The sequence below is a fragment of the Quercus lobata genome, chromosome 2, assembly GCF_001633185.2.
Source record: "Quercus lobata isolate SW786 chromosome 2, ValleyOak3.0 Primary Assembly, whole genome shotgun sequence".
NCBI lineage: Eukaryota > Viridiplantae > Streptophyta > Magnoliopsida > Fagales > Fagaceae > Quercus > Quercus lobata.
In genome coordinates, this window is record NC_044905.1 from 66828928 (window position 1) to 66850678 (window position 21751).

Below are 21751 nucleotides of genomic sequence, written 5' to 3' on the forward strand. Positions count from 1 at the left end.
ATCTCAAAAGGGAGTCAAGGATCACACAATGGTAATGAAACCAATAACAGTGTACCCGCTCTGATACCAATTGAAAGTTCAAAAACGTGTATAAACACCTTTGAATGTTTAGACCCCCAAATTACAACTTAACCAATTCAAGCAATATGTCAAACAACTAGTGTGTGGAAACTTAACATAAGCTATAATATGGAATTGGTAAAAACTATCTAAGCCGAAACAAAACACAATCCACAGCAGATAATAAAAAGGCAAAGATAGAGAGGAAGGAAGATGCAAACACAAAGACAACACGCGATGTGTTATTGAAGAGGAAATCGAAGCCCTCGGCGTAAAACCTCTCCGCCGCCCTCTAAGCGGTAAACAATCCACTAGAAAATACAGTTGGGATACATGGACAGCAATAGACCCTCCAAGCCTAATCTACCCAGTGCACCTAAGCCCTCCAAGCTTCTTGCTCCAACGAGGTTGTGCCGAACCTTTTTTCTTTTCTAGCTTCCCGGATTCCGCTACTAGACCGTAGCTTCAACCAATGAAGATTGGTTCCTTCCTAACTGCTTCCCAGAAATCCAAACAGCTCTCTCACAATAATGATAATGGTGAGAATCATGTTTGGTATAATGCCTCTCAAGGATTTGACAATGGAGAGGAAGAGAGTTGAGGAATTTGAAGAGACTTTAATGTATAGATTGTGGGTGAATCAATCTTGTTTTTCTTTAAGGTTTCTCTCTCAAAATTCTCTCTGGAATCTCTCTTACAATCGTGGGTAAAAGGGGTATTTATACTGGAGTGGGAGAGGAAAGTGAAACGTCAGGTTTTACAAAACAGGGATGTCTCGCGGCTTGACCTCGCGGCTTGACTAAGTCGCGAGATCCAGTCGCGAGATAACCGTATGGCCAGTTGTCCTGTTTTGTCCTGTAGTGCTCCAGCTTGCATTACTGTTCACCTTCCAGCATGCTTGGCACGTGTGCTGCGTCTGGCGGCTTGCAGCCGCGAGTCACCCGCGAGGCCCAGCTGCGAGTCTCTGTTTTCTTGCACACTCTTGAGCAATCTTCACTCTATCTCATTCACTACCCTTACATCAAACCCACCTAAATACAGGGTTACTAAATGCTGAATTACAAGCAAATTTGGTACGGAATAAAGCCAATTAGATGGTTGAATAAATTCAACCTTACATGGTTTTTGCCTCAACAAAGAACAATTTGGTCTAATATGACCAGCAATACCACAAAGGTGACAAGTAGGCACAAAAACAGATTTATTATGCTCTCTAACAGTAGGTTTAGACTTAAGTTTAGAAACTTCAGTGTCTACATCAGAACTTTTACCTTTATCTAACCTAGCAAAATAAGTCTTTTCTTTATTATTCCTCTTGAAAGGAGGGATATAAACTTTCTCAGTTTTAGGCTTAAGAGAAACAGAAATACTTCTGTTATCAACAGCAGACTTGGTACAAGTCAAATTTTCAATTTTAGCTTTAGATTCAGCTAACTCTTGTTCCAAGCTTTTCATCTTCTCATCTTGAGAGGAAATTTGATTTCTCAAAAATTCATTCTTTTTATTAGATTCATCTAATCTAACAATCAATTCCTCTTTTTCAAGATTAGCCAATTTTAACTCTTCCTTGAATTTCTTAGCAATTTTCATAGATTTCAATAATTCCTTACGAAGAGTTTCACAGGCATCAATAAAATCAACAGAAGCATGAGCAGAAACATGATCAGAAAGACACTTCAAATTATCCATGACAACAGGGGTTAAGGATCAGCTCTTAGATCAAAAGATCTAAAACAAAAGAGCTACCCGCTCTGATACGACTTGATCAATTTTAAAAAATTGATGAATTTGATCATTACACATGATAGAATAACAACAATAATGACCAATTACATCAATTGGAGAAGCTAATTTCATCAATTTAAGCCAATTTGACAAAATCCCCAATTCGGATCAAATTCAAAACCCTAGAATTTTCAATTTTTCAAAAACCACAAAATTGATCAAATTAAACTATAGGGAACATCAATATAACATCATGGCACAAAAACCCATTGATCAATTACACAAGAATTGGCTAGAATCATCAAAAACCCCAATAATTTTGAAGATGCCAAAAATACCCATGAGAATGCATGAAAAATGCATGAAAACAAGAAAGAAACTTGAAAAAGAAGGGTAAAAGGGTCTTACCGGCTTCTAAGGACAAAAACCTTGCAAATATCTTGAAGGAAAACGACAAAAATTTGATGGTGGAGCCAAGAGCCAATGCAGAGAGAGAGAGAGAAGCTTGAAAAATTTTGAATAGTGACTTTGAAAAAGTACTATTCTGCTTTTTAAAAAACCTAATACACGAGTTTCGATCGGTCGAAAATCAGCCTCGACTAGTCGAAACAGACAGAGGCTCCCTCTCTCAAAAATTTTAAAATTTTAAAAATTTCGATCGGTCGAAAAACAGAATGGACCGATCGAATCAGGCAGAGGCTCATAATATTTTTCAAGAAGAACACAATTTTTGAAAAACAAATTGATTTAACTCAAAGCATTGAAATTTAAGAACAAAAATGTATGAGTATGAGATGATATGATTTTCCAATCAAGAATTTTAAGCCCAATATTCCCAAAAACAATTTTGCATTCTCCACAAATTTTCAAGCAACAAATTTAGTTTGCACATAGTTCAAAGTGATTGCAAAAAAAAACTTGGTTGGTCAGACCATAAACACACACAATAACATGTACAATGTTTAGCAACGAGTTTAGGACCCCTTAAACAATAGATTAAACCTAATTAATTAGCCAAGTTGTTACTTAGTCCAATTTCAAGTCTAGGTTATCACAATCAAAAAATCATATCATGTATAGCAGCGGAAAATAAATAAGACAATGATATGATCACCCAGAAAACCAAACCAGTAAAAACCTGGGGAGGATTTGACCTAGCTATCCTCAAGGTAAACTTGAATCCACTATCTTGAAAGAATCGAAATTCATACAAAAGGACTTACAAGCACCCCCGCTTGACTTCCTAATGCTACCAACTAGTAGAATTTACTGACACGACCACGTGCAAGCTCCGAATCCACGGACTCCTTCTTTCTTGGATTCCCACCAGCTACAAGCACCCCCGCTTGTGTATTCTTTAAGCTTTAATGGCAGCAACTGTTTTGATCATCAAGGTGTAGAGAATATCTCCTCCTTGAAAACCCTAAGTTTGTGTAAAGGAAAGTTCCTCTAGATCTCACAAGAGATTTACACAAACTGCAATATGAGCAACACTAAAATGTGGCTAGGGTTTGCCTTTTATACTTAGGACAAATAAGAAACCCTAAAAACATTTTAAAACAACTAGGGCTGAGTTGGAAAATTCTGCAGAAAAGCGATCTACTCGAGCTTCGATCGGTCGAGCTTAAGCTTCGATCGATCGAGCTAGGCCGAAAGCCACAATGCTTTCTGCTTTACACTCGATTCCAACTTTACATTGACATACAACTTTGAGCTAGCTTTAAACACTTCTAAACACATTGTTTTGATCATGGTTTGCCAACAATACAAATTAGAGTTCTAAATACACAAAGTCCTAAACTTTAGAACCTAACAGGTACATTAGCCAAAACCTTTTCTTGCCATACCTATATCTGTGAGAAGGCTATTTGGTGCTTGGGAAGTAGTTAGGAAGGGATTAATTGATATTGGTTGATGTTATGGGTTATAGCGGAATCCGGTAAGCTAAAGAAGACAAAGGTTCGACGTAACCTCGTTGGAGCAAGAAACTTGGAGGGCTTAGGTATACTGGGTAGATTAGCCTTGGAGGGTCTTCTACTATTCATGTATCCTAACTTCATTCTTTAGTGGATTATTTACCACTTGGAAGGCGGCAGAGAGGTATTATGCCAAGGGCTTCAATTTCCTCTTCGATAACACATCATTGTGTTGTCCTTGTGTTTGCGTCTCTCTTCCCTTAATCTTTGCCATTTAATTTTTGTTGTGGATGTGATTTTATTTGATTTAGATTATTTATGAATTCTGTTATAAGCTTATGTTTATTTTCCACACATATATTGTTTGATATTAAGCTTGAATGGGTAATTTGTAAATTGGGGGTTTAAACGTTCAAGGTGTTTTATACGCTATTTGAACATTCAAGGAGACCCCTTATTGGTTGAGTGCATGTTAGACCACTTCAATGGCAGGTGTATTATTCATAGTGCTCTCAATGTCTAAGGGTTGTTTCTTGAGCAGTGGCAAAGTCATCTAGGCACAGGTCCCAGTGCCACGTTGGTGCAATTCCAATCCTTTAATCAGCAGATAACCTCACAGCTGTGAAAAAGTCCCATATAAGAAAATGATGACTTGACACTTGTCCTTGTACTCAACCATTATAAAAGGGACATGCAGCTGTATTTTTTAGGCGAGAACCGAAATAGATATTTGGAGAAGAGGATAGAAAGTTGATAAGATAGGAAGGAAAACATCCTTATTGTACGAGATTGACCTCTTTTCACACATAATACATTCTAAGCAGAATAAGAACATTCCATTCTTGCTCACACAGTGGTTTTTCATCCGTTTATAGGGTTTTCCACGTACATCCCATGTCTTTCTATTTTCTTATTATCACTTTCTTCCTCTCTTTCGAGTGTCATGTTAAAGCTATTATCTTTTCAAGATTTTTCATGTAAATGTACTATTAGATAACTTATTCTACTCACTCATGTAAGTCCAAATCTAACTTGCACATACACTGTGTTAGATGTATTATTTTTAAAAGAAATTGGAAAAGGGATGTTGTGAATAGAAGTAACCATATGCTTGTCTTATCATTGTTTTGATTGTGTACAGGCCATTTTGATTTTATTAGTTTGTTCTCTAGATGAAATGGATTTGATTTGGGGTGTGCAACACTTGGTTTTTGTTAAACATATGCATATAATGATTTCAATCTATATCATTCATTGTCTATAAGTGATTTTTTATCATTATTTTTTTTATTTTTTTTTTCTGTAGTTCAGAGAATAGTTGTGTTGTCATGATCATGGGGCTTACATTTTTGTAGCTTCAAATGAATGTCATATCAATCTAAACATTAAAACTTCAGTGAGAGGAGTAGCTGTTGTGGACGACTAAATTTTGAGTTTGAAATAAATCACACAAGCAAAATAGTTTCATGAATGTGAATTTGTATTGATGAATATTTGGTACAATTCTCTAAAATTAAGAAAGAGTGATCCTCTAATTCGATCTCCTTGAAAGACTTGTTGATTGGAATTGTGGTAATTTGATCTTGACTTGAACACCAAATATCCTTCAATTTGGTTGGAGAATAGATTGAAGACCATTGAAACAGAATTACAACAAATCAATGGCTATAAGCTTATTAGAAATTCGTTATTCTTCGTGTTCTTCACATGTTCTTCCTCTTCGCATGTTCTTCGTCTTCGAAGGTTTATGGTGGAAGTTCTTTGGAGCTTTTAGGGCTTAAATCTGTAGAGCTTCTCTGATTTGTGGTTTGTTGAAGTTTTTGGAGGCTTTTGAGCTTGATTCCAACAATCTTTAAGATCTAGGCAGGTAGTTTGGATCGTTCTACTTTGAATGTTCTTCAATTTTGAGGTTGAAGTTCTTGAAGGCTTTAAGGCTTGATTCCTGCAAAGCCTCAATACTTTTGAGTGCTTCTGAATCTTCTTTGATGCTGTTTGTACTCTAGATGTCTTGGTGTGTGTCTAAATGCCTTCGGAAGGCTTTTATTTATAAGAGTTTGGGGGTAGGTGAGCGACACGTGTCAGAATCTGATTGGTGACACATGTCACTGCCTGATTGGAGGAGCTTTAAGACTTTTCCTCCAAGTCATATGACATTGTTTGATTGGCTGAAATGTCTTAATTTTCAAGGTGGCATATGTCAACACCCAATTGGACTACTTTTGTCATTGCTTACATGCGCCGATGTGTGATTGGTTTTTTACATGCTTTTTATGCTTTTATTTCAATGGCACTTGGTAAATCTCTATTGGTTTTTGAAAAGTGATAGTAGAACATAGTAGTAGCACGTGGCGCTTTGTAATTGGCCATACATTATGGACTTGGAAGTATGATGTGTTAGCTTGTGATAGGTTGGGAATTTTCCTTCTCTACAATTGTTTTCTGATTTTAACAATACTGGAAGGGTCCTCTCTCAATCCATTGAGCTAAAAAAAATCATAGAGCCTAGCCAATGTCTTTTTTAATGTTAAGTCTATCTCTTTGTCCATACATGTAGGGGATTCAACATGATGCCTAATAAATCAAGAGTTTGTAAAAAAAACAAAAGGGATTGATTGAGATTTTCTTGATTGAAAGTTCACTTTTTGGTTGAATAATATAGAACTTTATATCAGGTTTAGATAGAAGTTAAGGTCTGGTTGTATCCTGCACAGCTGTGATATGTTTGGATTGTGTGAATCTCTGAAAGAATGTAAGGTTTCAAATTGCCTTCTCATTTGTTTACAAACGTAAAAGTAAATGGAGGGCTTGATCTTTATATTCTAAAATTTTTTGATATATTTTTTCCCTCACCTCTTTGAATGTGTGTAATAGAATTTAAACTTTGTAAAGGGTCTATTGTATGATATTCAGATTATATGCATGTTCATAACTGTCCCCTATCAAATAAGTTTGATAATGGGTTTGCAAGCAAACCATCTCCTAAATACAACTAATTAAGATTCTGCAAATAACAAAATCGGAGTATTTTGTGAATTTCATTATATAGAGAGCAAAATTTGACCCCCTTAAATATAGTTGTTTATTTATAAGTAATGAAGAGTTGTAATAATAATAATTGATGAAGCTCAATTTCAACTCGTCAGTATGTTCCTCGTCAGTACGATGGATGACCTGAGATCCTGCGTAAGAGAAAATACTAAATGGATAATGGCACCGGTTTGGGGCCCGCCAAGGACCCTTCGATACTTAAGTTAGCTCAAGCTATTTAGGAATCTCAATTTTGTAGAGTAATGTGTGTATGTTTTACCTGTCTTTCCTGGCTTTATATAGCCTTATACTGAGTTAATGCTTGGTATAACGTTATATTGCAGTTGGAGGACTAAATGCTCAATGATGGCCATTTAATCCAAGCCTTTGTTATCTGTAACGGACCTTTAATTGCACATTGTTGGATGGTGATAATGGTTATGTGCTTATTTATCACTCAATCATTAAATGCTATTTGGAATTAATGCACTTACGCTTGTCCCTACTCTTACTCGTCATTATTATGGATGGTTTGCAAGTGATAGATGAAAATTTATGTGCTACTTGTCAGTTGACTCCTTTATTTCTTTATCGTCCTTTGTTTGGACAATCAAAGGAATATGGAGAGTCCTTTTTGGGCGGGTCAGTTTATTCGTGCCCCAAGATTTTCGTCTCATCACATTTATTATGGGGCGATGTTTTCGTCAAATGATTGCCATGTTTCCTTCCTGTGTTAGTCGCACGTGTGTTCTTTGCTTGTATTTCCCACGCATTGATTTTGCTTCCTTTCTTAGCAAAATACTCCTCATATCCTCCTCCTTCTTCATTATACGCTGCACTTGAAGTCTGAAACAAAAAGAGAGCTTCTGCACACTCTATACGATAGAACTCCTTTTTCCTCTAAATTCAATTAATGGTTGATTTTGCTTTCATTAGGTAGGAAGCTCCCTTTATTTCATTCTTCTTTGCTAGACTAGGGGTATTTCTTGATCCCTCTGTCGAGCATCGTCCCCAAGTTAGTTTGTTTTTACCCCGATATTGTAGGGCTTTTAGACCTATTTTGACCAGCCTTTTTCCCTTGATTTGTCATTCTTTGATTGCTCATCACCTAGAGATGACTGCTATAGAGTATAGGGATTCTGATGTTAGGTCTAATGAGCTAGAAACTGGTCTGTCATCGAGTAGCGAGTCTATGGACAAAGATTTTGAAATCATGATGTCAAAACCCTCGTCTTCTTCAAAATCCTCCTCTTCTTCAAAACCTTCCTCTTCTTCGTCTTTAATCCCTTTCCATGCTCTTTCCAAATCTTGCTTTTTAGAACAGAGACACCTGAAATCCATAAGAAAAAGGTTCCAATTCCCTAGATGGTTCGTCATAAGACTACCTCGTCCCAATGAAAAAACCTGTTCCTTTGCTCATGGTGAGGTGAGTTTTTACGAGGCTACCTTTTCATATTGCCTTCATTTTCCTGTTCATCCTTTCATCATGCAACTCCTTTCTGTTCTCAATGTTGCACCTGGCCAGCTCGTCCCTAATGCATGGAGGACAATCATTGGCTGTATGTTAATTTAGGTATTTTTCCATGATAGGGACATGATAACCTTAAATGAATTTCTTCACTTATACTGTTTGAAACCTTCTACCCACTATGGGTATTTTGAACTCTTACCTTGGAATAGGGAGTCTAGGATTGTCCATAGCTTTCCTTCTTCCTTTCGTGATTAGAAGTCACGATACTTTTTTGTTTCTAGATTCGGATGGGAAACCATGATTGACAACCCGTGGGCTAAGGTCCCGTGGTCATTACGGAAATGGGAAATTCCCTTTCTTGGTGCATCTCTTTACCTTTTCGTTAGACTAGTTGTTTTAACTTATCACTCTTTGAATTTTTCTCGTCAACTTGTTTTGTAGTTTCTGATCATTCTACATTGGAAGATCGTTATCAAGGACAAGTTCAAGCTGTTCTTGAGTTTGCCCTTACCATTGATGATTTCGACGAACTGGTAGATCCTTATCATTTATACAAGTATTGCCTTGGACTTGAACCTTCTACATTTGTTTTTAAGAAGATTGCTTGAGAAGAGAAGAGTTAGTTTAACTTACCCTCCTTTTTTTTTTCCTCTTTCTTTATAAGAGCTCAGCTTTTTAACCTTCCATTTTGTAGAAATGGCTACTAGGTATAGCAAAGATAAATATGCTCATGTGAAGAGTTTGAAGAACAAGTCTTTGTCCCTGCTTACTCCTGGCTCAAAAAAGTGGAAGTTGGATGAAGGAAAAGATGAAACTCCTACCCCCTTATCTCTCTTTGGTACCCCATCTTCTCCTACGCCCTCCCTTGAGATGATGACCTTCACTCCTCCAACCACTCGCTCCAAAGGGAAGGGTAAGGTTGGCAAGAGTGTTTGGGAAGATCCTGCCATAACCCTTGGATGAGCTCACAATGTCATTACTGATGACGAACTTAGAGGTCTCTCATCCATCCCTTCTCATGAGCTAGTCATTACCATGTTCACAATGTCATTACTGATTACTCAGCTACTTTTCGTTGCTAATTGAGTATTTACACTTGTTAAAAGCTTTCACCCTTCTTTCATTTTCCAAGTTCTTGGTGAATCTCTACGCTTGACAACCAATTACCTAGGCAACGAAGAGAAGGTGGTGGTCGTAAATTCCAAGGTTAAATCACTTGAGGCCGAGATTTTGAAGTTAAGGAAGGATCTGATCAAGGCAATGGACCAAGCAATGAAGGCCAAGAAGAAGGTGAAGGAACTTAAGGATGCTCTGAAATTGGAAAAGAAACTTGTCATTCGAAAGGACGAGGAAGTTCAAGCTGCCCTTCTAAAGATAGATAAAGAATGTGAGAAGGTGATCTCCAAGTTTCTTGAGTCTAATCTTCAATTCATCCAGTACTGCAAAAGCTTTGAGCTCTTACATAGGTGGATGATGAAGCATCATGGTTAGGTAGCAGACTTTTCAAATCTTGATTTTGAAACCATCGACACTGAGATCCTTGCTGATGAGACTAAAGAGAAAGAAGATGAACCTATTACTGAGGCCATTGAAGGAGATGATGCTGCCATAGTTGGAGCTGTAGACAAGACTTACATGGATGAGGGCCACGAGGAGGAGGTCATCGCTACTCCTTGAAGGAAAATTTATTTATTTTTAAAAAAACTCTAGTTGCCTTGTGTTTTGAGGCCTTTGATTTAAAGATGATAAATGCCTCCTATTTTGAGGCCTTAACTTTTGAAACAATGCTTACTATTTTGAGGCTTCTGTTTTTATAAGCAATACCTTTGTTTAGGCTTTATTTACTTATTTAGCCTTTTCTCAAGAAGCTTTGTTCATGTCTTAAACCTTGAAGTTCTCATCTTAATATCGGACTTCATTATTTGAGGTTTTCTTGGCCATACATAGTATTCCCTTGGGAATACATGGTCTGAAGTTTTCGTCATTGATGGTGTACTTATGAATTATACTCGTTATTAGAGTTTATACCATGCTTATGATTTAAACTCATTATTTGAGTTTTTACCATGTTTGTGATTTAAACTCATTTGAGTTTTAACCATATTCGTGATTTCAACTCATTATTTGAGTTATTACCATGTTTATGATTTAAATCGTCATTTGAGTTATTACCATGTTTGTGATTTAGACTCGTCATCTGAGTTTTTACCATGTTTGTGATTTAAACTCGTCATTTGAGTTTTTACCACGTTTGTCATTTGGTCGTTGATCCTCATCTGTGAACTTAACTTGACCTTGAAGCTTTGTCAAATTTATTGAAAAAGAGATGGCTTATAGAGCCTTATTATTTCGTGCATCCTAATTTACGAGGGGATTACCAGGAAATAACTGAAAATAACTTGATCAGAATACTTGAAGGGAAAAAATGCCTAAAGGAAAAAACAATGAAATCTCGCTTATTTGATGCATCGTCAGGCAAGGTGCTCCTATAGATGGAGCTTATTGACCCAAGTAATTCTCATTGATAGTACTTCTTAAGATGTTCCACGTTCCAGGGATGTGGCAGTGGATTGCCGTCGAGGTCCTTCAGGTAGTAACTTTCTCTTCTACATTAACAGACGACCTTATATGGACCTTCCCAAGTAGGGCCTAGCTTCCCATGAGTTGGGTCCTTGGTAGCTTGTGAGACTTTTCTTAGTACCATGTCATCAAGGTTAAACCTTCTAAGCTTCACCCTTTGATTATGGTATTTTGCTATCTTTTGTTGATATCGAGCCATTCTTCGAGCTGCCTCATCTTTGACTTCAGGTAAACAATCCAGGTTGACTCTCAGCTCGTCATTGTTTGTACCTTTGTCATAACAAGCTTGCCTAAGACTAGATACTCCTACTTCAACGAGAATGACTGCTTCTGTACCAAAGGTCAACTTGAATGGAGTTTCTCCTGTTGGTGTTCTCGTAGTCATCCGATAAGCCCATAGCACCCTATGTAACTTTTCTAGCCAAACACCCTTTACCCCCTCAAGTCGTACTTTGATGAGTTTGAGCAAAGTACAATTTGTTGCCTCTATCTGTCCATTTGCTTGTGGGTGCCCAGGTGATGAATAGTGATTTTTTATCCCTAGTTCTACACAAAATTCCCTAAACTTTCGACTATCAAACTGTCGACCATTATCAAAGACGATCGTCCTTGGGATTCCAAACTTGCAGACAATGTTCTTCTAGATGAAGCTTTGTATTTTGCCTTCAATGATTATCGATTATGAAAAAATGTATTAACCCCTTGCAAATTAATTAGTTTCAATTACATGCAATGGCATGATAGCACAAACAACTCATCAACTAAACTAAAATCAGCGGAAATTAAATTTGACACAGTGATTTGCTTACGAATGGGGAAAACCACCAAGGCAAAAACTCTATTGGGTGATTTTAAGGTCACCACTCCCAAGAATCCACTAATTAATAATTAAGCGATTACAAGTAAAAAGAATCTTACCAACTACCCTTGGCCTATCCCAAATTACCAATCTATAGTTGAATCTTCACTCTAATACTTAATTATACTTGATCTTGTAGTGGCACTCTTTCCGTTTAATGCATGAATCCCAGTACATGACTAACCAATGATGCACGGATTTCAGTACATGACTAACTCCAGCAACTTGAAGAAGGTTGTTGGCTACAAAGTTCTTCACTTCATGCACAATGAAGATCAGGAAGCTCCTTGGTTACAAAACCCTTTGGCGTAAAGATGTAGTAGCTTCTTTTCAGAGTGAGTAAGGCATTAGGTCACTATTTGTATATGTGGCAGCCTTAAAATAAGCCTTATATATGTCTAGGTTTGTGATAAAAGAAACCCAACACATACACATTAGCTTGGGCTGAAAATCAGATCTGGAAATTTTGATTCCGTAAGTCTCGACAAAAACAGTTGGTGTCGAGCTTCTGTCAAGCTTCAACATTAAATCTTGATAGAAAGGATTCTATCGAGACTTCTGTCAAACTTTAGTGAACAACTCTTTCTCTACTTGTTTCTTGGTCAGATCTTCATGGCTTTAACACTTGACTTAAACTCTTGTTTCTTGAAGTACTAAACCCATCCTAGATCTACCCAATTACAAGTGCATTTTGTCAAAAGATTAGCCAATTACATAAAATATGTCTTTAACAATTACTGCTAATGGTTATGCTTCAACCCATTTGGTGAAGTAATTAATGGCAACGTGCAGGAACCTCACCTGCTTCTTCCTTTGAGGGTGTGGGCCAACGATGTTGATCCTCCATATGGAGAATGGCCAAGGTGAGGAGATTCTCGTCACTAATTCCCTAGGTACATGCTGCACATTTCTAAATCGTTAACATTTATAACATTTCTTGACAAGTTCGATCGTGTCTTTCTACATAGTTGGCCAAAAGTAGCCTGTCCTGATAATCTTTCTATTGGTAAATCTTGTTTTGCATCTCATACAAAACACACGGTGGAAGCAATAAACATAGATCTATTTCATTCATGATTGATAACATGCACTATGTAAATTTAAAAATTTAAAAATAAGATAGTGTACCTTCGTGTGGTGAAATTCAAAACAAAATATTAGAAGTACTTGGGAACACTTTTAATCTTCACTCCAATTCCACTTTACGCCTAAAAAGTGTGGTCTCTAAATCAGTTTCCAAGGGAGAATGATCGAGTGGCTTCACTCACACATACACACCATTTCACAATGATGTCTCTCTTAAAATAAATTTTGTATGTTTCTCCCTTTATAACTAATTGATTATCTAAATGGGCTGGCCTATTGGGCCTTTCCAATTGGGCTTTAATGTGTGGCTTGGAGTGGGACCAAAAAGGACCAATAAGACACTAAGTCTAATGGGCCTTGGACTTTTCTGTCAACTCTTGACAAGTCCAGAGTTGCCATTAATTATATTTAATACCACTATATAAATATAATTGCACTCTAGGCCTTATTAATAAATTATATCCCAGGACTCTAATGATATCATATTACTCCTCCATGAAATATCCACAATGAACAAAGTCATAAAGAACTGTTACTTTGTAAACAACTATTTTATCCTTGAGTACCCGATTTAATCTTTTAGTTATTCACATTTATTGAAATCCAGTTTCAATAAATATAAGCTTTAGTAACTCCTTATTAAAGTGGGGGCCCTGAATAACCAGCTCCCATTAAACTTATCTCAAGGGGATATTTTGTGTCTCTATAAAAAGAGATTATGGATTCCATCTTGAGAATATGTGTTCCTTCAATACTACATGTGGTTACTCAACATACTGAGGTTTTGACCATGAATATTAGATCTCAATCCTAATATATCAAAGTAACCTACATTTCATGATCGAGCTCACTATCCTCTCAGGATTGAGAGTCTATGAAATTAGAAGTTGTGAGATTAATTATTCAAGTGACAGTTGTTGATTGAATAATTAATCTCATAGCAGCCCAGTTCAATATATCTTAACTCTTAAGACACATCAACACATCAACTAGAAGTCTCTACTTCCATGATCAAGACAAATCATCTTAGTTGATGTGTTATAGTCTTCGCAGATGAAACACCTAATTTCATCACTGCCTATAAACTACATTTTGAGTTTACAAAGAACTTGTAATTTATATCTTTTATGACTTTTCACATAAATCACATACTATGTGTCTCATAGACTATGATAATGCCTCATTAATTCATTTATAAATAGTCTCATATAATTAAACAATTTAATTATTTATAACATGCCAATAAATTGGATTTTAGGGCATAAACCCCAACACTTTCCCACCAAAGAACGAAGTCCTTAATAGTTTCCACATACGCCTTCGTGGATTTCTCGCAACACATACATTGCTTCCTCAGGAGTCAAGCATTTCAGGTATGGCACTAAAAATCCTCTTTTGTAAAGTTCACCAATCTTGACAGTGAATCTGGCTGCCCTGACCCTAACCTTCTTTGCTTCTGACAGGTTAGATGGGAGTTGGCCGTCTTTGATATAAGAAAGGATTGGGTCCAACCAAGTTCTAAGTCACTGGACTGAGAGGGTCTGCAACCCATCGATACTAGGGCTTGTCTGGACTTCCATGAGCAACTCTGTCATCACTGAGGCATCTTTAGTTGAAGCCAGTCTAGCGACCTTGTCAGTAGCTGCGTTATTCTCCCTTGGGATTTGCTCGAACTCAACGTCATCAAATTTGTCAATAAGTTGAGTTGTCAGCTTGAGGTACTTATTCATTCACTCTTCCTTGACATCATATTCGTTGGTTATTTGCCTAATAACCAACTTAGAATTAGTCCTCAATTTCAAATTCTTGATCCCCAAGGCTTTTGTAATTCTTAGGCTAGTAAGGACTGCTTCATACTCTGCTTTGTTGTTCGTTGTTGGAAATTGGAGTTGAACACCATACTTAAGGACGTCCTTTTCAGGTGATGTCACAATGATACTGACGCCTTTGAGCCCTGCAACAGATGAGCCATCTATGCAGATCATCCTTTTCAGGTGCAAGCGTTTCAGGTTACAAGTATATAAGTGCAAGTGCTTCATAGCTTCTAGATTAGGTGTGAGTAAGTTTTACCACTGTTCCCAAACTCACGTTTAATTCTAGAGTCTGTTATAGGGGTTTTGTCATGGAATAGCCAAAGGGGGAGATTGTAAAGTTGTGATTTACAACTATTTCGTTGGCTTTTATTCCGTGCCAAATTTGATTGTAATTTTATTCAATCTTTTGTACCTTGTATTTACTGTGGGACTTGATTGTAAGGGTTGTGTGATAGAGAGAAAGAGTGTAAAGACTCAAACTATTGAAGATTGAAGAGGTTTTCATGGGTATCTCGCAACTTAGCATCCCGCGAAGTAATGCATATGCCCTGCATATGACTAGAATGCAAAGAGTTAGTATAGATGGAGACAGCTGTGTCTCACGAGTATCTCGTGGGTAAGGTCTTCCCGTGAGACACCCGCGAGACATTCTATTTTGCCAGACTATACTATCTGATACACACTTTCTGTACCCACACTATATATACCCACATTACCCATAAATGTTAAGAAGTGCTTCTATGAGAAAACCCTAGTCAAACAACTTGAGAGTTAGAAATTGTTATACCCACAATCCTTTACATAATAGCTTGTGGATTTTTCTCAACTCCTACCTTTCCATTTTTATACCATTGAGAGGTTGATAGCCAAAACACTTATCACACCCTTTCAGAGTGTCAAGTGATCGTTTGGTGTTGTTGGGAGGCATTGGAAGAAGCCAAGGATGGCAAATGCAACATGGAGCTTGTTGCGAGATTCGGAGAGCTAGACAAGACACGATTCCGAGAAGCCTTATTAGAGTAGGAGCTTAGAGGGCTTAGGTACAGTGGGTAGATTATGTTTTGAGGGTCTCTTGCTAACCCATGTATCCTAACTGATTGTCTAGTGGATTGATTGTAGCTTGGAGGGCGGCGAAGAGGTTTTTCGCCGAGTTCTTCGATTTCCTCTTCGATAACAAATCAGCGTGTTATCTTGTGTTTGCTTCTCTCTTCACTACTCTTTTACATTTCAGTTTATTGCTGTATTGTCTTGATTATGGATTAGAGTAGCTTGTTTGTTTATTTGCTCGCATTTACACTATTCCGCACTTAGAATTAAGTTAGTGTAAAATCTATCAAGTCTTAACCTTAATTTTGGGGATCTAAACAGCTCCTGTATTTTTAACACATTTTCGAGCTTTCAAGTTAGTTAGAACAAGCATCAAAGTATTGTACATTGTTAGTTGGAGTGTTGAGCTATAATATGTGTACTTTGTGGTTAGTTAGCTAGTTACTACTAATAGTACCACAGTAACTAGAATAAGACTGAGATGATTGTAACAAGAAAAATTGAATAAGAATGCATTTGCTTAGTTCTCATTGAGACTATCTTGGAGGTTGATTCCCTTAAAGAATCATTGGAGGACTAGTTCCCTCGAAGAACTACCATATTGAGTGAGTAAGAGAATTAGAGAGTTGAATCACTGAGGATTCTACCACGACCCTTCTTACTCGAGTAAATTCTTCAATAATAGAAAAAAAAAGTCACACTTATCCCTCACTCAAGCATGGTCTTTACAAAAAGTTTTCCTATCCTTTGCTGGAGTGGAACTTAAATCGCTTGAGCAAAACTAAATTTTGCTAGAGAAAATTTAAATATTAATCAAGTGAGATTTTGAAATTTTCAATTTAATTTTACATTACAATACTCTCTATTCTTATAATTACAACCATGTATAACTTTTTTTCTTTTTGAGAAATAATTACAACATGTTGCTAACCCCGCAACTCGAACTCTTTTCCCCTAGACCCCCAAGCACCTTGTACATAGGGAGGTGCCAGTTCAGTTACAAGGCCTTTGGCCAACCATGTATAACTTCATTGTGGTAAAGGGTAGGAAATATTTGTCCAAGATAGATTATAGTATTATATAACTCTTTCATGTGATTACACAATTCGCATGCATTTGACAACAAATAAAAGAAAAATACAAACTACATCACACTAAATTTATCATGGTCAATCCCAACAGATTTGATTACAAGGGAAGAAGTATATTGTTCATAATCAATGACAATGCTTTTTGTGTGTCCTATCAACAGTCCTTTCCAGCAACACCAATAACTGCTCCAACTTCAGTCTTCCCTATTGCAAACCAGCTTAAAGAAATAACTCAAGTTAATAAACAAAAGTGGGTCTAGAAATGGACTTACATCTAATTACAAACATCTAGTTTCGATTGAATTAAAACTCAAATTCAAATTGATTGAGCTAGAACCACTTTTTCTTAATTAAAGTGATATACATATGAAATCAACCAATGGTTAATCCAAGATAATATAGGATATGAAGGATATAGTATGTGGACTTTAGAAAATTTGATCGAAAAGAAAGTTAAACAGAGCAAATACATCAATTTGGATATGATAATTTTTTGGTAACTGTTAAAAGAATTTTTCTATCAAAATTTCAAAAAAAAAATTTATAAATAACACACACACACACACACACAAAAGATTTTATTAGAATCTTGCCCCCTAGCCCTAACATAGATCTACCAATGCAAATGCCATTGCATCAAATTCTGGAAGCATGACTGAGTTTACTAAAGACTCCCAGCAAGCCAACATGCGAGGCTAGTTATGATAAACCTAACTAGTTGTCATGATATGATGGGGCCTATATTTTAATTATTCTGCCTAAATAAAATACTTACAGCCCTTTCAGTTACAATAATGTATACTCTTCAGTACAGTCTTGTAGATGGTTTGGCTTTTGCTAATTGTTGGGGTTGTGATTCGGTGGACTAAAAGTGACATAAAACTATAGGTTCTACAAGTCTATAAATATTACGCAGAAACCCATGTTTTGCAGGTTTTGAGTTTTGACTTCAATACCTTTTACTCTTATCTTTAAATGGTCACACACCTTGATTGACTTAATCAAACCTACATGGCTAACTAATGTACATCATAAAGAACAATTCTACTAACTAAATGAATCATTTCAAAAGAACAATGAGTAGAGTAATACAGGGGATCCACAATACATAGAAAACCTCAAAAAAATTTCATAACTTAAAAAGGAAGCACAGCAAAAATAAAATTCATAAGAACCTAGGCTAGCAAAAAAAAAAAAAAAAAAAACCAGATTTTATTTAGGGTCTGAACCTATCATTTAAGAATCCAATCAAAACCAATGAAAATACCAAAATCTAGCAAAATCCATACTGAATCAACAAAACCAATATCAAATCAAGTGATTGATATCCAAAACATAACCCAAACCCATAAAAATTTTGAAATTCAAAATTTGGGGAAATAAAAAATCATAAAAGAACACATCTTGAGGTTTGATGTGGCGGCCCCAACCCTAGAAATGATGTGTGCGGTAGTGTATATGGTGGGGTGGAGCTCCGATGCAGAGAGGAGGAAATGAGATTTGGGGTTTAGGCGTATAGCTCTTCAGGCCTGTCATGTATTTGTGTTTAAGGATTGTAAGGTTTAATTGAATTATGATTGCATGTGCTAATGTGTATTGATTTTTCAGCAAAGTGATGACATGGCGTTTATTCATTGGTGGTGTAAAACCTCATTTTTACGTCAGGTTTGTCCCTACATTTTGGGTCAATTCTCATTTTGATCTCTAAATTGATTTTGCTACTAATGAAGTCCCTAAAAAAAGAAAATCAATTCTATTTTGGTACCTACCGTCAATCCACTAATGGAAAACTCCTATGTAGCAGATAGAGTGCCCCGTTTGTTGACATGGTGTTGATGTGATCATTAAAATGTTATTAAAAGAAATATCTGGCATTTTTAAAATTCCACGTCAAATTTAAATTAATAAAAAATTAATTTTAAAAAAGCTAGGTTAGAAAAAAAAAAAAATAATCATTGATCTAATTTTTTTTTTTTTTTTTTTTTTTTTTTACTTTTCATTTAAACGTAAGAACATACATCCATAAGCCCAGAAAAGTTCAAAACCAGAAAAATTCACATCTGGGTGGACTTTGGAATCCTTTGATCTTAATTAATTATTTCTTAATCTAAATGAAGAACACACAAGTAAGAAGAGAAAACAAAATCAAAAGCACCGGTACTAAAACATTCAGATTCAAACACACACAGACAGCTGCAGTCTCAAACTTAAACACACACACCGATATTAAAATTTGAGCCTGAGATGATAGCAAAACCCAGATTGAGTAGAAAAAAAATTGACAACAAACTTTGCAACTGAAAACACAATGTTATAAAAACTCTCCATCTCTCTATTAACATAAACCCAAAAAGTGAACACTTTGCAAAAACCCAGATAATGAACACAAAGTTGGGTCCTTTAACAAGTTATACATCACGAAACCCACACACAACAACCCACAGCTCTTCAATCACCAAACTCACTTTGAAACCCAAAACCCGACCGCCGCCAACCATGCCGTGACAACAACCGAATCAATACAAGTTGCCGTTCACCAACACCTTCCTCTCTAATTCTCTCACTTCCGTGACTCACCCAACTACCAACCACCTATTTGTGTTTCACAACACCCACCATCAACTGATTTGTGTTTCACAACACCTTTCAACAATTGATCGTAACCTGCAAATCCAAACCAATCCACAACTCCCATTGATCTGGGGTTTCACAAAAACACACAACACCCACCAACAACTGATAGATAACCCATGAATCCAATCGACCCACCATCCAAACTGATCCCGCCGCCTTCACTCAACCATAAAAGCTTGATGGTCGAGCTTGAGAACCCAATTTAGACCAAGCCCCATTCCAAAGCACTTAATTGACTGGGAGAGAGAAAGATCAAAGAGAGGGAGAGTGAGAATCAGTAAATACCTAGAGCTTAAAGTGGTTGTTCATGGAGGGTTTTGGGTGGAAGGAGGAAAGGGAGTCTGTGTGAAGAGAGAGGAAGAAGAAGAACATGTTCGGGCAAGAACTTGATTTGTGTTTCATAACACCCACCAACAACTGATCTGTGTTTCACAACACCTTTCAACAATTGATCGTAACCCGCGAATCCAAACCAATCCACAACCCCCATTGATCTGGGGTTTCACAAAAACACACAACACCCACCAACAACTGATACATAACCCATGAATCCAACCGACCCACCATCCAAACCGATCCTGCCGCCTTCACTCAACCATAAAAGCTCCATGGTCGAGCTTGAGAACTCAATTTAGACCAAGCCCCATTCCAGAGCACTCAATCGACTGGGAGAGAGAAAGATCAAAGAGAGGGAAAGTGAGAATTAGTAAATACCTAGAGCTTAAAATGGTTGTTCATGGAGGGCTTTAGGTGGAAGGAAGAGAGGGAGTCTGTGTGAAGACAGAGGAAGAAGAAGAACATGTTTGGGGAAGAACTTAATATTCTAAAAATTCTCTAATGAAAAAAAAAAATGTTTTAAACATTTAATAAATGAAACTCTTAGTGCATCAAGAGAACTAATTTAATTAGAATGAAAAGTAAAAATAAAAAAATAAAAAGCAAAAAAGAAAATAATTTAATTAGATTAATGTTTATTTTTAATTTTCTGACTTGGCTTTTTTTTAAATTAGTTTTTTAATAATTTAAATTTGACATGGCATTTAAAAATTCCAAATAAATTTTTTTAATAATATTTTAATGGCCACGTCAGCTAGCAAAGGGCGCTTCGTCTTCCACGTAAGAATTTTCTGTTAGTGGGTTGATGGCAGGGACCAAAATAAAATTGATTTTCTGTTTTTGGGACTATAATAGTAGCAAAATCAAAATAGGGACCAAAATGGGAATCAGTCCAAAATGTAGGGACTACAAAAGTATTTTTGCCAAATTTTAAATATACTGGGCAATGATATTACCACATGGAGGTTATAGGAAATTATTTTCCAACCTTTGAAGTGCATCTAAAAATGCTTGCGAGTAAACTTGTGTATTCAAATATACATATATGTACAATTTGATTTGAAGCTAGTTTTTAGTACTATACTACAATGCATTTTGACAAACAGTTTCAGCCATAGTGTTGAAGCATTAGGTCTCTCTCTCCTTCTCTAATCAATTTTAGCATGTACTTATTCAATAAACACAACATTTTCGGTAGTTCATAAAAAAGCAAAAGCCAAGCTAGCACTAAGAAGTGCAAACCTAGCCAAGAAAATCTAGGTAAAAGGCCTGAAAGTGGATGCGATATTTGAGCAATGGACAATTTGATATTTAAAAAGAGATTTATTGCAATTAATCAAGGTAAACAAGAAAAATTTCTTATTAAATTTGAAATTGCTTATTGATACTATATTTGGACAGATAAACTTAGAGTTCAATGGAAAAGGGTTAAGTAGGATGGATATTTGGAGTTGAATTTTAGTCATATTATTTTCAATTATCATCTATTAATCCATGTTTTCATATGCAACGTGTGGTATGTATATCTGACCAAATCATGGTCACTAGGGATGAAAAAAATTCAAGCAAAAGGCTGAGCAAAGTATACTGTAAGACTGTTGTTAATACCCATTTTAGCGACACATTTTTTCTACAAGCTCAATTCATGTATTATATTTTTATTTTATTTTTTTAAGCATGGCTCAAGCCCATGCAACTTATTGGGGAAATTGAGAAAGTGTAGTTTGGAGGATATGGGTCGATTTCCTTCAGACTTTTTACATGAGCATAACTCAAGCGTGCTACCAAGTGGGCAAGGACATTGGTAGCACATCAAGCTCATGTAGGAGGTCTTGTACCCCAGATTTCCACCCCCAAAGAGCTTTTATACTCTGGCTAACTGTGGCACAAAGTTTCTGCCCTAACCCATTTTTGCCTTTAAAACATAGTTAGCTCTCATTGGCCAACTCCAGCTGCTAGCCCTTGCTTAGGTGAGCCTCCCAAGAATCTAAAACAATTGAAAATGAGGAGCTGATGGGGGCTTAGTCAAATATTTCCTTAATTATGCATAAAGCAAGCTAATTCTTAAACCCAATTAAAGAAAATCTAAACTAAATATCAATTTA